This window comes from Canis aureus, chromosome 2 (genome assembly GCF_053574225.1).
Source record: "Canis aureus isolate CA01 chromosome 2, VMU_Caureus_v.1.0, whole genome shotgun sequence".
In the NCBI taxonomy this organism is placed as follows: domain Eukaryota; kingdom Metazoa; phylum Chordata; class Mammalia; order Carnivora; family Canidae; genus Canis; species Canis aureus.
Genome location: NC_135612.1, coordinates 35,237,333 through 35,250,468, shown reverse-complemented (window position 1 = coordinate 35,250,468; position 13,136 = coordinate 35,237,333). Strand labels below are relative to the sequence as shown.

General features: G+C 36.8%; 2 long non-coding RNA genes across 5 annotated transcripts in view; one reads left to right on the top strand and one right to left on the bottom strand.

Annotated features, from left to right (window-relative positions):
- The window catches only part of LOC144295867 (uncharacterized), a 77,551-nt gene extending 75,377 nt beyond the window's left edge, over positions 1 to 2,174 (top strand). Inside the window, exon 3 of the long non-coding RNA XR_013362976.1 lies at positions 1,609 to 2,174. This is a non-coding gene — a long non-coding RNA (uncharacterized LOC144295867). The remainder of the gene's footprint in view (positions 1 to 1,608) is intronic.
- The window catches only part of LOC144295861 (uncharacterized), a 135,500-nt gene that overhangs the window by 91,830 nt on the left and 30,534 nt on the right, over positions 1 to 13,136 (bottom strand). Inside the window, exons 2-3 of one of the 4 annotated variants that reach the window (XR_013362973.1) lie at positions 3,766 to 3,944; positions 722 to 796 (exon numbers count right to left, since the gene is read on the bottom strand). This is a non-coding gene — a long non-coding RNA (uncharacterized LOC144295861). Of the gene's footprint in view, positions 1 to 312; positions 797 to 3,765; positions 3,945 to 13,136 lie in introns of those variants that run through there. The other 3 variants (XR_013362974.1, XR_013362975.1, XR_013362972.1) reach the window with 3 other exon arrangements.

Below are 13,136 nucleotides of genomic sequence, written 5' to 3'. Positions count from 1 at the left end.
TAGTGAATTGTAAGGATCCGAGTTTACATATTTTCTTCTTTTGAGAATCCTATTTCCACATCTGCAGACAATTCCAGATGACTCATGGGCCCATTAAGGCCATCCATAAAGTTGCTCAGACTGCACTGACGCAGGTGAGCATCTCTGGTCAGGTATAGCTGCACACTCAATTGTTCAATCTGCATCCTGGTTTCTACCTAGGGGTACCCTTCTATGTTTCAATACCACCAGTCACTGGGGATCACTGTAATTTCCAGACACACATTTTATTACTGAAAAATTCTTGTAGTATGGATTTTTTTTTCACACTGAGCAGAAACCTTTCTCCTGGTGGATTTCACAAGACCTTGCAGGTCAATCCAATATTTCTCCCTTGTGACTCACCCTACATGTATTGAACCTAATCTCATGAAATACCCAAGTCTTCTCTCTTCTGGGTTAATAATTCCCACATCATTCAGCAATTTCCTAGGCAAAACACCTTAGGGGCTAAACATTTAATTAGTTTATAGAATCCAGGCAAGTAAAATAGAGGAGTGAAGTGGGCCTGTTTTTTGCATTAAATATATAGAAATATTCTTTACTTACATTTAGAAATCTTTACTTTTTGCTACTTTTGATGAACATGAGAACAGAGAAATATATCTCTACTAGAAGAATGCCACAGGCCTGATGGTAATTGATAATGAACTGTCAGCTTCAGTGATGAAGAGACACATACCAGAGAGGGGTTGAGTCCAGCTGGGAACATATACCCTATATAAAGCAGCAGCTCTTCTCTCTTGCCCATGATTTCCTTGGGGAAAAAATGGAACATTTTTATTAGTTCTTCTGATTATTTATAATGAAAAAACAAGGATCTAGATTTGTATGTGATATAGTCTGAATTTAAATGTAAGTTTAAATCATATTTGAAACTCTGTATGGGCTAAACAAAGTGGTAGTTCCCCCACTCTACTTCCAAGCTCATCAAACCTAGTCACTTCCTTCAGTATGCTCCAGGAAGACCTTCTCCTTCCTGGTATATGTTTTCCATCATAAGATGCCATTTTCTTGCTATTGTGTGGCCAGTGTAGATTAAAGTCATTCTAAATAAGCTGCCAACTAAGTTTCCTAGGCTATTGAGAGGAGTGAGGGATGGAGAGAAAATGATACAATCTCACACTTGACTCATACTGAGTTTTCTGACAGCTACAGTCTCCAAACTATTTTTTGGAGGGGGTGGGATTCACCTTGAAATATTGTTTCCTTCATCCTCTTCCAAGAACTTATGGATCTTTTGATACATGATCAGAACATTATAATAATCAAAACTGCCTCTCAGGTAAGGGGCAGCACTTTGGAAGAGAGGCATGGAAATACTTCTGTCTGCCTAGCTGAAGAGAAGATAGCCAGCCCATGGTCACTGAGTCCTCATTAAGGCAATTCATGATATTTTTTTCCAGGGGATGACAAGGAGAGATTCTTATATGGAGCCCAGCACCTCCCAACTACCTCACTTCCTCTTGAACTCTCACTCCTCTTTCTTTTATTCAGGATGGGTGGTCTTGGAAGAGGAGGGTTGTGTTATTGAAGGTTAATATGGGCTTATCTTATTGGGGTCCTCAGGATGGACTGTGCTGGTCTTTCATGTGTTGGTTGCCCTGTGATGTGTTCATGCCTCACTCAGTCTCAGGGAATAAGAAGCAGAAGCAGAAGGAGAAACAGAAGCAGAAGCAGAAGCAGAAGAAGAAGAAGAAGAAGAAGACTAATGATATTTTATCTTTAAAAGCCATGCTGTGGTCTGTATATTTAACTTTGCAGCACCAGAATGGGAGAAGAGAAACCTGACTCAGGGAAAGTCAACCCCTCTCTGAGTTGGGGCTGAATCACACCATTACTTGGTGTGTATGCATGAGTAGAAAGCTCAGAGAATTCCAGTGTCAGAGGGCCCTCTGCCAGTACACACTGTTATTCCTCCAGAAAGATGCACATGATCTATGCAGTCTCTGTATTCAGATATATAATTACAGAAAATAAAATTTAAAAAATAGTGAAAGGGAATAAAGGGGAAAGGAGAAAAAATGAGTGAGAAATATCAGAAAGGGAGACAGAACATGAGAGACTCCTAACTCTGGGAAACGAACTATGGGTGGTAGAAAGGGAGGTGGGCAGGGGGTGGGGGTGACTGGGTGACGGACACTGAGGGGGGCACTTGATGGAATGAGCACTGGGTGTTATTCTATATGTTGGCAAATTGAACACCAATAAAAAATAAATTTATAAAAAAATAAAATAAAAAGAAAAGCATTCAGAAAGCAATAAAATCAAGATTTTATAAACAAAAAAAAATGACAGGAAACGATGAGAGCCAATGTGGTCAATAGTTAAAAGATGGAGTTATGTCTCCTGCTCAGCAGGCTGCTAGAATCAGCATAGCTGTAGTGAACTTGGTTGTTATGCAATGTTTAACTTTAATGATTAATAATGCATTGGAAGTCTTTTCTTGTCCATTCTGCATAAGTAAACACATCAAGATTTTAAGTGTACAAAGTTATATGCACATTGAGTCTGACTTTCTGGGATACCAGTTAGAATGTGGGTTTTTCAGGGCGTGATCCTGGGGTCCCAGGATCGAGTCCCACATCAGGCTCCCTGCGTGGAGCCTGCATCTCCCTCTGCCTGTATCTCTGCCTCTCTGTGTCTCTCATGAATAAATAAATAAAATCTTAAAAAAAAAAAAAAAAGAATGTGGGTTTCCATAAACCTGGAAGTGTTTCCTAAGAGTTTGCCATGTTTCCACCCTGCATTCTTAGATGGCTCTACACAGCATGCAGATCTCAGCATAGCAACAAGGAGCTGTGGGCATTGCCTGGGAGTGTGGCATCTGCAACCATTTCATGACTGCCCAGAGAACGAAATCAGGACCCTGGGTGCTGCCTATGACAGAGCAGGAGGTTCAAGTATCTCCACAGTCTGTTTATAAACTGTATGCTTGCCCTGGTTTCCCAGACACTTGAAACCCCCTTTCTCACATTGTTAAAAGACACACCTTAATATCTACTCTACTGGGCTCTAGTGACCATTAAATAAAAACTATGCACGTAAAACAGAAGAGGCCTTGAGATGCCAGAACTGCTGTTAACAAGCACTGGTAATCTGATGGGGCCAACAGCTGCTTACTAACAGCTGCATTGCATATAAATGAAGATGAGTTGGAATACACAAAAGTTTGGAACCCCTGGGGATATTGCTCTAAAATTCAGATAATTGAACCATACTGCACAGAAGGCATACCACAGAGTGTTTTATAGACAAGTCTTGTGAATTGTTATGGAGAAAATCCAGTGTTATAGAGGGGGTCTTAATAATGGCACCTCCTTATTTTAAGCAGACTAGGAGTACTTTATGATAAATAAAATGTGTGAGTTTTCAAACATTGAGTAAATCAAGGAAACAGTGACCTCTGACATCTGCTTCCGTATTGATTCTCAGCTCCACAGAACATTCCACTGTTAAATGAGATAAATAAATGGGCAGTCTTAGCAACACGGAACTAGAAATTGCTGGGCAGAAGCAATTTCATTCACTCTGTGGGTGCTGGAACCTGTTGTGTATGCTGCCCTGGGTGAGTCCTTGGGAGAGAGTCTTGGCTTTTCACCTGTGACGGGCCAAGTGTGAAAAAGTGAATGAAGCACTTTTTGTTCCTATTAGAACATGATTTTCCATAGACCTTTAAGAGAAATGAGAAGGAGAATGTGCAGTGAGATTTGCAACAGAACGGACCTGATGCTGATCCAGCACAGGCTAGATCCTGTAGTGCCACTTGCTCACAAAGGTCACCCATAGCTGCACTGGGAAAATGTGAGGGTGGGTTGGCTGTGGGGACTGTACACCATGTCCACCCTCTTTCCTGAGCAGGAGAATGAAATGCAGTCCTTTCTGAAAAGTGGCTGAATTCTGGTCTAAAAATAAAAAGAAGGGAACAGCATGGAGTTAGTTCACACGTTTGATATCTATAGTGTGCCAGAATTCTTCATTCATCCTCACATATAATATCATCTGACTGGACAGTGAGGGACACAGAACGTTGACTTAGAGCCATGGGAGCTGAGTTTGAGCTGCTTCTCAGACTGGTTAGCTGGGTTTCTTGTGCAAACTCCTAAACTCCCTTTGTTCAATATACTTCAATGTACTCCTTTGCACACCAAAAAAACGGTGCACAGGAGGTGTCTACCTCAATGGTTTCAGCCTCTGTCTGGTACATGGAGAAATGGTTATATCACTGATCTGGCTGGCCAGACATCAGAGGGGACAATCTCTGTCTGGAAGTTTCCTCAAACCTCTGAACTTTTGGATTTTTTCTTTTATTATTCCTTTAACAAACAAATAAACCAAAACCAAACCATCATCCCTGTCATTCCCATATGCACAAAGACTTCCTAGATTATTTTTGCCTCACACATCTCAATTCAGCAAGTGACCAATAATCCACATCATGCTTGTCTAATACATGCAGTAGCTGATTGAGATTTCACTATCAATGAACTCATGTTTCATCTGAGAAGTTGTATAATTCAGTTCAGTAAAAAGGCACCAATAAAGGACAAAAAATAAAGCAAGGAGGCATAATTGAAAGGTGAGTAAATCCTAGGATAGTATTTAGGACAACTGTTCCAAAAGCAGATGAATTATACATCGACTGATCCATATCCATGGAACTGTTAGCAAATGGCCAACTTGTTTACATTTGCTTCTTGCTCTAAAAAGTGAAATGTGTGTGAAAGAAATCAGTTGATTAGTGGCTTCCTGTTTTTATTGACTGAAATATGATGATTCATATGATCATCATCTTAATCACTTCTAGGCAACTGAATGTCAAGGTAAAGATGTTTTCTCCACTATTGAGAATTATCTCCTTATTCAGTTAAGCAAGTATTTTTTTAGAATATTGACTCTGTTGTAGATGTGCTCTGCAGAGCAGACAGGAAGATGAATCAGGTACCCTACCTGCCCTTGGAACTTATGCAGTAATTGGGAGCTCAGGCACATAGTGTAGGTACCTTGGTTAGCTGGAAGCATAGGATGATAAATAAACTACTAGGAGGGATTCTTAACTCAGACAATTTAGTTAAGAAAGGCATCTGGTAAAGAACAGCGGGAGCTGGAGTGGAGGTGGTAGAGGGGAAAGAGAAAAGGATGCTCCTTGCCTTGGGGTGTGTTGTGGCTGGCAAGTTCTCTGTGACTGGGGCATAAATTAGGCATGTAATGATGAGCAATGAGGCTGGAGTCATCTGAAGGAAATCAGACTCATCTGGTAGGAACAGGGAGGCACTGATGGACCTTATAAGGGAGTACCATGGCAGTAATTGTGCTTTAGAAAGCTCCTTCGGGGTTACTATGTGGACAGAAGGCTTGAGGGATGTATCTGATGACTGGAACTTCAGAGACCAATTTTTAAGTCTATTGCTATAATCAAGGCAACAGTTCATGAGGCCCTAAACTGAGGTAGAGACCCACAACATGGGGGACAGAGACCATATTTTTATCTTGCCTTAGCAGACTTTGGTAAGCATTGTATCCAAATAAACAGAGATCAGAGAATACATAGCAGTTTTTTTTTCTTTTTCAAAAAGTTATAAAAGATTGAAATAGGGGTGGATAATAAAGTATGACATTATAATACCCATTGTGGAGAACCAGACTTCAGAACATGGGTGAGGGGCTATCTTATACTGACACAATGACAGAAAGAACATAGCTTTAGGTGATAAAATTACACTTATTAAACAGAGACACTATCTTAGGCACCACATTGCATTTGACAAGGAGCCAAAAACAGATGGTACATTGCAATTTACTGGACTACAGTTTTCCAAAAGTGTTTCAACTTGGAACTTGGAATCCTTCAATTTGCCAAAAGCTGATAACTCATCCTGTCTATTCCACTGTATATTAATTTGCATCCACCTCAGTTGTTTAGATTTTTAATTATAGAAGAAATACAAACATATGGTAAAAATTTGAAAGAAATCACACATTAGAAAAAAGTATAAATTTAAAAGTAAATGTTTCCTTTCCCATTTCTACTTTCTTATTTAGCTCATTACAGTTAACAATCCCTTGTTTCATATTTTAATGGATATAAAACATTCATACATATATACATACATGTTAAGTGGACATCCTTGTACATCTTTGCTTGGTTGTGTGGAAACTAATCCTCAGAATTAGAATTATTGTGTATAAGACTGTGTTCACTAAATTTTTCATAGCTTTCACAAAACTGTTTTTCCAAAATAGTGCACAAATTCTCCTACCACAACAAGACAACTTGTTATTTATCTCTTTATCTTTCTATCTATCATCTGCCTATTTATGCCATTTTATTACATATGTAGTGGTATTTCATGTGATTTAATTTGTATTTCCCTAATGTGATGTTGGGCATCTTTTCACATGCTTATATGCTATACGTGTTATCTTTTTTGGTGAAATGCTGTTCAGATCTTTTGCTCATTTGTTATTAGGTCATCAGTTTTCTTTTTATTATTTTACTTTATTTTTATTTTAGTTTCAAGTTTTTATTTGAATTCCAGTTAGCTAACATATAGCTAATATTAATTTCAATATATATCATATATATTCCATTCCATATATATTTACTTGAATATATGTTTTTGATTTAGCTGTTCTGACTTGTGAGGTAATATCTCCTTGTAGTTTTGATTGGCCTTTCTCTGATAGGTCATTGGTTTTCTTATTTTGTTCTGGCAGTTCTTAATATATTCAGGATATAACATTTTTGTCATATGTGTTTTACAAATATTGTCTTTTAGTCTGTTGTTTATATTTTATTCTCTTAAGAGTCTAAGTTGTAGAACAGAAATTTTTAGATTTTGATGATCTCTAATTTATCAATTTATTTTTGATGGATTATGGTTTTGGTATTATATCTAAGAAATCAACAGCATACATAGAAAATGCCACCATACAATGTTACACATTTTGCTTCCAATAGTTTTATATATTTTAAAGAACTTTAAAAGTGAAAAATAATTTTTTATTATTATTTTTAAAAGATTTTATTTATTTAGTTATTCATGAGGGACACAGAGAGAGGCAGAGACATAGACAGAGGGAGAAGTAGGCTCCTCACAGGGAGCCTGATGTGGGACATGATCCCTGGACCAGGATCACATCCTGAGCCAAAGACAGATGCTCAACGACTGAGCCACCCAGGCATCCCATCTGCTTTTATTATTAATGAAGTATAACTGATATACAGTGTTATATTGATTTCAGGTGTATGACATAGTGATTCAACAATTTTATATATTATTCAATGCTTACCACATAAGGAGTCACCATTTGTCACCATGTAATGTTATTACTATATTCCCTATGCTAAACTTTTCATTTCCATGACTTACTTATTTTATAACTAAAGTTTGTACTTCTTAATCTCTTTTATCTATTTCACACAATCCTCCATCCACCTCCCCTCTGATAATCGCCAGTTCTCTGTTTTAAGAGTCTGAGTTTTGTTTGTTCATTTGTTTGACAAATATCATATAATTTCAGTTATATTTCGAATCTAAAAACAAAAAATAGTATTTTATATTTATCCAAACACAGAATTTCTGGAGTTCTTCTTTCATTCCTTAAAATACAAATTTCTCTTTAATCTGAAGTATGTCCTTTAAATTTTACTTTAAGGAAATTCTGCCGGTGACAAATTGTCCTAATTTTTTGTTTTTTTAACTGAGAATATATTTACTTTTCCTTCAGCCCTGACAGATATTTTTGCTGGGTATAGAATTCTGTGTTTAGAGTCTTTTTCCTTCAACTCTTTCAACAATTATGTTTTACTGTTTTCTTTCTTGTTTGTGTTTTCTTTTCTTTTTTTCTACCCTGCTATACTGAGATATAATTGACATGATAGCATTGTGTTAAGTTTGTGTACAACATCATAACTAGATATATGTATGCATTGTGAAATGATTACCACAGTAAAATTTCTGAGCACATCCATCACTTCACATAGTTACCTTTTGTGTGTGTGTGTGGTGAGAATTTTAAAATTGACTCTTAGTAACTTTCAAGTATATAATATGATATTATTAATTATAGTCACTATGCTGTACATTCTAATGTACAGAACTTATTCATCTTATAACTGGAAGTTTGTGCCCTTTGACCATTTTCCCTATAGCTCTGCCCCTGCCAAATACCAATATATTCTCTATTTCTCTGCATTTGGATGTGTGTGTTTGTTTGTTTGTTTGTTTTTGGATTCTACATGTAAGTGAAATCATATGGTATGTATTTCTCTCTCTCTGACTTATTTCACTTAGCATAATGCCTCAAAGTCCATTATGTTGTCACAAATGGCAGGATTTCCTTCTTTTTATAGCTGCATACTATTCCATTGTAATACATACATATATATTATGGAATATATATATATTTTGTTTATCTGTTCCATCAACAATTTAAGTATTTCTTTGTGTAACTATAGTAAATAAGGTCTGCAAGTTTCCTATTGAGAAATCTGTGGTAATTTGTATCAATTTTCTTTTGTATATCTTCTTTTTTCTCTAATTGTTCATGATTTTTCTTTATCTTTGCTATAAAGAAGCTTGATTATCATTATCTTTGACCATGATTTTCTTAATGTTTATCTTATTGAAGTTCTTTGAGCTTCCTGAATACTCACACTTATGAATTTCACCGGTTGGGGTAAGTTTTTGGACATTATTAATACGATTTTTTTCTTTACCAGTTTCTCTTCTTTTGCTGGGACTCCAATGATGTGAATGTTAGACAAATGTGTCATTAATATATTTCCACGTAAATAGCATTTCCTCAAAGTTCTATTTGTTTTTTCAGCTTTTTTTCTATTTCTCTTTTCTTCAGATTGATAATTTATATTGACTTAGCTTCAAGTTTGCTAGCTCTTTCCTCAATCATCTCTATTCTGCTTTTGAGCCTATCCAGTGAATTTTTTTATTACAAATATTGTACTTTTAAGTTTTTAAATTATCAGTTGCATTTTTTTTTAGTTTTTATTTCTTTGCTGAAAACTGCTTTCCATTTATTTTAATTGTATATCTTTATTCAGTTGATATAATAATATTTGCTATTTAAAAATCTTTGAGTATTATGTTCTGCTGTTTCAGTCTGATTCAAATTCCTGGAAAATGTTAATATTTTCATTTTGGCATTTTCATTCAAACCAGATAGGGTCTAGCCCTAGGTTCTTTCCTATTTTCTGTGAGTTCTGGTTCCCTTCATAGATTTGTTTCAAGCATTTTCTTTCATCACTTTGGTTCTATTTTGCATATGTGTCACTAATGTGTTAATTTAAGTTTTAGGGGATGATTTAAACCTTAGTTTGGTTCTCAAGCCTTTGATATGCTGTCCTGCATATCTGAAGCTCAGGGATGTGTGAGCAATACAGAGAATTAAGAGATCCTCTTCTTCAGCTGTCTCTTCTGTAGGATTCCCCACTTTAACTTGAAAGGATACCTTATCTGGTTCTTCTGGACAGAAAAAAATTTAAGTACTCTTGCCATTGCTGCAGCAACAGTACCATTGTGGGCTCCTGCTCTTGAGGAAAAGACACAGAGAAAAAGTACACATACACACACACACAGGCTACTTCTACCATCCTCAGACCACAAGGGACACTTTTAATGATTCCTCTAGATAAAAAGATATTTTTTTATCAGAGTTTTAGCTATATTAGCTGATGTATGACTTCCAATGGGGATCCACAGTTATTTAAAAGCCACAAGAACAAAATATGAGGTATGGAACCTCATCCCCTACAGGTTGCTACTCAAGTTTTAGCTCCTTTTCACATTCCATCTGTTTTTGTTTTACACAATTGACAGAGTCCTCGGGGGGTTATATACTGTATTTTGTCCAGAAAATTTAGTTGTAATTATAGGGGGAGAAAAGCTAGAAAGAACTCATTCCATTTCAGTAGGAACTGGAAACTCTTTTATTATAATTTTATTTCTTCTTTATAAATTATAAGTGAAGTCCTCTGTGATTGTTGTTAGACAAATCCTTGTTCATATGCTTTTATCCATTCACTTTTTTTTATGTTCTGAAATCGAATACCTTCATAAATAATGAAATATCTTCATTTATAGCACAGTAATATAAAAATATAACTTTTCCTCCAATTACTGTAAGAATTTACAATGAAAGTATGCGAGTTTGATTATTTTTAAAGATTTATTTATTTATTTATTTATTTATTTATTTATTTATTGTATATTTTTTATTGGAGTTCCATTTGCCAACATATAGCATAACAACCACTGCTCATCCCATCAAGTTCCCCCCTCAGTGACCATTAAGTTCCCCCCTCATCACCCAGTGACCCCATCTCCCCACCCACCTCCCGTTCCACTACCACTTGTTCATTTCCCAGAGTCAGGAGTCTTTCATGTGCTGTCACCCTCTCTGATATTTCCTGCTCATTTTTCCTCCTTTCTCCTTTATTCCCTTTCACTATTTTTTATATTCCACAAATGAAGAAGAACATATACTGTTTGTCATTCTCCGATTGACTTATTTCACTCAGCATAATACCCTCCAGTTCCATCCACATCGAAGCAAATGGTGGGTATTGGGCCTTCTGCTGGCTGAGTAATATTCCATTGTAATAAAGACCACATCTTCTTTATCCATTCATTTTTCGATGGACACCAAGGCTCCTTCCACAGTTTGGCTATTGTGGAGATTGGGGTGCAGGTGTCCTGCCATTTCACTGTATCTATATCTTTGGGGTAAATCCCCAGCAGTGCAATTGCTGGGTTGGAGGGTAGTTCTATATTTAACTCATTGAGGAACCTCCAACTGTTTTCCAGAGTGGCTGCACCATTTCACATTCCCACCAACAGTGCAAGAGCACTTCCCTTTCTCCACATCCTCTCCAACACTTGTTGTTTCCTGTCTTGTGAATTTTGCCCATTCTCAGTGGTGTGAGGTGGTATCTCATTGTGGTTTTGATTTGTATTTCCCTGATGGCCAGTGATGCAGAGCATTTTCTCATGTGCTTGTTGGCCATGTGTATGTCTTCCTCTGTGAGATTTCTCTTCATGTCTTTTGCCCATTTCATGATTGAATTGTTTGGTTCTTTGCTGTTGATTTTAATACGATCTTTATAGATCTTGGATACTAGTCCTTTATCTGATACGTCATTTGCAAATATCTTCTCCCTTCCTGTAGGTTGTCTTTTAGATTTGTTCATTGTTTCTTTTGCTGTGCAGAAGCTTTTAATCTTGATTAAGTCCCAATAATTCCTTTTTTGCTTTTGTTTCCCTTGCCTTCATAGATGTATCTTGCAAAAAGTTGCTGTGACCAAGTTCAAAAAGGGTGTTGCCTGTGTTCTCCTCTAGGATTTTGATGGAATCCTGTCTCACATTTATATCTTTCATCCATTTTCAGTTTATCTTTGTGTATGGTGTAAGAGAATGGTCTATTTTCATTCTTCTGCATGTGGCTGTCCAATTTTCCCAGCACCATTTACTGAAGAGACTGTCCTTTTTCCAGTGGGTATTCTTTCCTGTTTTGTCAAACATTAGCTGGCCATAGAGTTGAGGGCCTATTTCTGGGTTCTCTATTCTGTTCCTTTGATCTATGTGTCTGTTTTTGTGCCAGTACCACACTCTCTTGAAGATCACAGCTTTGTAGTACAACTTGAAATCTGGCATTGTGATGCCCCTGCTTTTGTTTTCATTATTCCCCTAGCTTTTAAGGGTCATTACTGATTCCATACAAATCTTAAAATGATTTGTTCCAACTCTCTGAAGAAAATCCATGGTATTTTGATAGGGATTGTATTAAATGTGTAAATTGCCCTGGGTAACATTGACATTTTCACAATATTAATTCTTCCAATCCATGAGCACATCTCTTTGTGTCTTCCTCAATTTCTTGTTCTATAGTTTTTAGGGTATAGATCCTTTACCTCTTAGGTTAGGTTTATTCCTGGATATCTTATGCTTTTGGGTGCAGTTGTAAATGCGATCAACTCCTTAATTCCTCTTTCATCAGTCTCATTGTTAGGGTATGGAAATGCCAATGATTCTGGACATTGATTTGTATCCTGCCACACTGTTGAATTGCTGCATGAGTTCTAGCAATCTTGGGATGGAGTGTTTTGGGTTTTCTATGTGGAATAGCATGTCATCCGTGAAGAGGGAGAGTTTGACTTCTTCTTTGCCAATTTGAATGCCTTTTATTTCTTTTTGTTGCCTGATTGCTGAGGCTAGGACTTCTAGTACTATGTTGAATAGCAGTGGTGAGAATGAACATCCTGTCACGTTCCTGATCTTAGGGGAAAGGCTCCCAGTGCTTCCCCATTGAGAATGGTATTTGCTGTGGGCTTTTGGTAGATGGCTTTTAAGATGCTGAGGAATGTTATCTCTATCCCTACACTCTGAAGAGTTTTGATCAGAAATGGATGCTGTATTTTGTCAAATGCTTTCTCTGCATCTGTTGAGAAGATCGTATATTCTTGTTTTATCTCTTATAGATATGATCTATCACGTTGATTACTTTACAAGTGTTGAACCAGCCTTGCATCCTGCAGATAAATCCCACTTGGTGATGGTGAATAATCTTTTTAATGTACTGTTGGATCCTATTGGCTGGTATCTTGTTGAGAATTTTTGCATCTGTGTTCTTCAGGGATGTTGGTCTATAATTCTCCTTTTTGGTGGGGTCTTTGTCTGGTTTTGGAATTATGGTAATGCTGGCCACATAGAACGAGTTTGGAAGTATTCCATCTCTTTCTATCTTTCCGAACACCTTTAGTAGAATAGGTATGGTTTCTTCTCTCAATGTTTGACAGAATTCTCCTGGGAAGCCATCTGGCCCTGGACCTTGTGTCTTAGGAGGTTTTTGATGACTGCTTCAATTTCCTCCCTAGTTATTAGCCTGTTAAGGTTTTCTATTTCTTCCTGTTCCAGTTTTGGTAGTTTGTTGTTTTCCAGAAATGCGTCTATTTCTTCTAGATTGCCTAATTTATTGGCGTATAGATGCTCATAATATGTTTTTAAAATCATTTGTATTTCTTTGGTATGGGTTGTGATCTTCCCTTTGCATTCGTGTATTTATTAATTTGAGTCTTTTTT